Raw genomic sequence first — 2,922 nt, 5'->3', positions numbered from 1 at the left:
TTTACACGTGGAGAGGTCATTCTTGGAGTTGAACGCCAGTTTGTAACGTATTTCTAGCGTTCAACTCTGGCTTGTGACGTGTTTCTGGCATTTAACTCCAGACTGCAGCGTAGAACTGGCGTTCAACGCCCTTTTGCGTCATCTAAACTCGGCCAAAGTATGGACTATTATATATTGCTGGAAAGCCCTGGATGTCTACTTTCCAACGCAATTAGAAGCGCGCCATTTTTAGTTCTGTAGCTCCAGAAAATCCACTTTCAGGGTTCTTAAGCACACTCTTCTTTTGCTTTGGACCTTGACTTTAACTGCTCAGTCTCAAGTTTTTACTTGACACCTTCATGCCACAAGCACATGGTTAGGGACAGCTTGGTTTAGCCGCTTAGGCCAGGATTTTATTCCTTTAGGCCCTCCTATCCACTTATGCTCAAAGCCTTGGGATCCTTTTTATTTACCCTTGCCTTTTGTTTTTAACGGTTATTGGCTTTTTGCTCTTGCCTTTTGGTTTTAAGAGCTTTTGGCTTTTTCTGCTTGCTTTTTCTTTTTCTTTCTATATTTTTTTTTGCCATTTTTTTTTCTGCAAGCTTTGTATTCACTGCTTTTTCTTGCTTCAAGAATCATTTTTATGATTTTTCAGATTATCAAATAACATGTCTCCTTGTCATCATTCTTTCAAGAGCCAACATATTTAACATTCTTAAACAACAACTTCAAAAGACATATGCACTGTTCAAGCATTCATTCAGAAAACAAAAAGTATTGTCACCACATCAATATAATTAAACTAAGTTCAAGGATAAATTTGAAATTCATGTACTTCTTGTTCTTTTGAATTAAACATTTTTCATTTAAGAAAGGTGATGGATTCATAGGACATTTATAACTTTAAGACATAGTTACTAACTACTAATGATCATGTAATAAGACACAAACATAGATAAGCACTTAACATAAAGAAAACGAAAAACAGAGAATGTAAGAACAAGGAATGAGTCCACCTTAGTGATGGTCACGTTTCCTTCTTGAGGAACCAATGATGTCCTTGAGCTCTTCTATGTCTCTTCCTTGTCTTTGTTGCTCCTCCCTCATTGCTTTTTGATCTTATCTTATTTCATGAAGGATGATGGAGTGCTCTTGATGTTCCACCCATAATTGTCCCATGTTGGAACTTAATTCTCCTAGGGAGGTGTTGATTTGCTCCCAAAAGTTTTGTGGAGGAAGGTGCATCACTTGAGGTATCTCAGGAATTTTTTGATGGTGAGCTTCCTCGTGTGTTTCTTGAGCTCCATGAGCGGGCTCTCTTGTTTGCTCCATCTTTTTCTTAGTGATGGGCTTCTCTTCCTCAATGGGAATGTCTCCTTCTATGAAAGCTCCAGCTGAGTAACATAGATGGCAAATAAGATGAGGAAAAGCTAGCCTTGTCCAAGGGGAGGGCTTTTCGGCTATTTTGTAGAGTTCAAGGGAGATGACTTCATGAACTTCTACTTCCTCTCCAATCATGATGCTATGAATCATGATGGCCCGATCCGCAGTAACTTCAGATCGGTTGCTAGTGGGGATAATGGAGCGTTGGATGAACTCCAACCATCCTCTAGCCACAGGCTTAAGGTCCAGTCTTCTTAATTGAATCGGCTTGCCTTTGGAGTCAATCTTCCATTGAGCTCCTTCCACACATATGTCCATGAGGACTTGGTCCAACCTTTGATTAAAGTTGACCCTTCTTGTGTAGGGGCGTGCATCTCCTTGCATCATAGGCAAGTTAAACGCCAACCTCACATTATCCGGACTAAAATCTAAGTATTTCCCCCAAACCATTGTAATATAATTCTTTGGATTCGGGTTCTTACTTTGATCATGGTTCTTAGTGATCCATGTATTGGCATAGAACTCTTGAACCATCAGGATGCTGACTTGTTAGATGGGGTTTGTTAGAACTTTCCAACCTCTTCTATAGATCTCATGTCGGATCTCCGGATACTTATTTTTCTTGAGTTTGAAAGGGACCTCGGGGATCACCTTCTTATTGGCCACAACATCATAGAAGTGGTCTTGATGAGCTTTGGAGATGAATCTTTCCATCTCCCATGACTCGGAGGTTGAAGCTTTTGTCTTCCCTTTCCCTTTTCTAAAGGATTCTCCGGTCTTGGGTGCTATCAATGGTAATGGAAAAACAAAAAACTTATGCTTTTACCACACCAAACTTAGAATATTGCTCGCCCTTGAGCAAGAGAAGAAAGAATAGATGAAGAAGAAGAAGAAGATATGGAGGAGAGGAGGGAGAGGTGTATTCGGCCAAGAAGGGGAAGAGAGGGTTGTGTTGTGTGAAAATGAAGAAGAGTGGAGGGCTTTATATAGGGAAGGGAGGGGGGGTTAAGGTTCGGCCATATAGGGTGGGTTTGGGTGGGACATTGGTTTTGAATTTTGAAGGTAGGTGGAGTTTATGAGGTAGGTTTATGGGGAAGAGTGGATGGATGTGAGTGGTGAAGTGGTGATAGGGAAGAGAGATTGAGGTGATTAGTGAAGAGTTTTGGGGAAGAGTGTTTATTGGGAAGAGAGGATGAACATTGAGAAGAAGGAAGAGAGTGAGTGGTGGTAGGTGGAGATCCTGTGGGGTCCACAGATCCTGAGGTATCAAGGATTTGCATCCCTGCACCTATTAGGCACGTAAAATGCCTTTGCATGCAATTCTGGTGTTTAAAACCCGAATTGATGCTTGTTCTGGGCGTTCAGTGCCCAGATGCAACATATTTCTGGCGTTGAACGCCAGCCAGATTCTTGTTTCTGGCGTTCAGTGCCAGCTCTTCTTCACTGTGCATTTCTAGCGTCTGAACGCCAGGATGCTGCTTGTTTCTGGCATTCAACGCCAGATCCATGCTCTGTTCTGGCGTTGAACACCAGCCAGATGCTCCTTACTGGCGTTTAAAC

The sequence above is a fragment of the Arachis ipaensis genome, chromosome B04 (assembly GCF_000816755.2).
Source record: "Arachis ipaensis cultivar K30076 chromosome B04, Araip1.1, whole genome shotgun sequence".
NCBI classification, from domain to species: domain Eukaryota; kingdom Viridiplantae; phylum Streptophyta; class Magnoliopsida; order Fabales; family Fabaceae; genus Arachis; species Arachis ipaensis.
Note: the sequence above shows the minus strand (reverse complement) of the source record.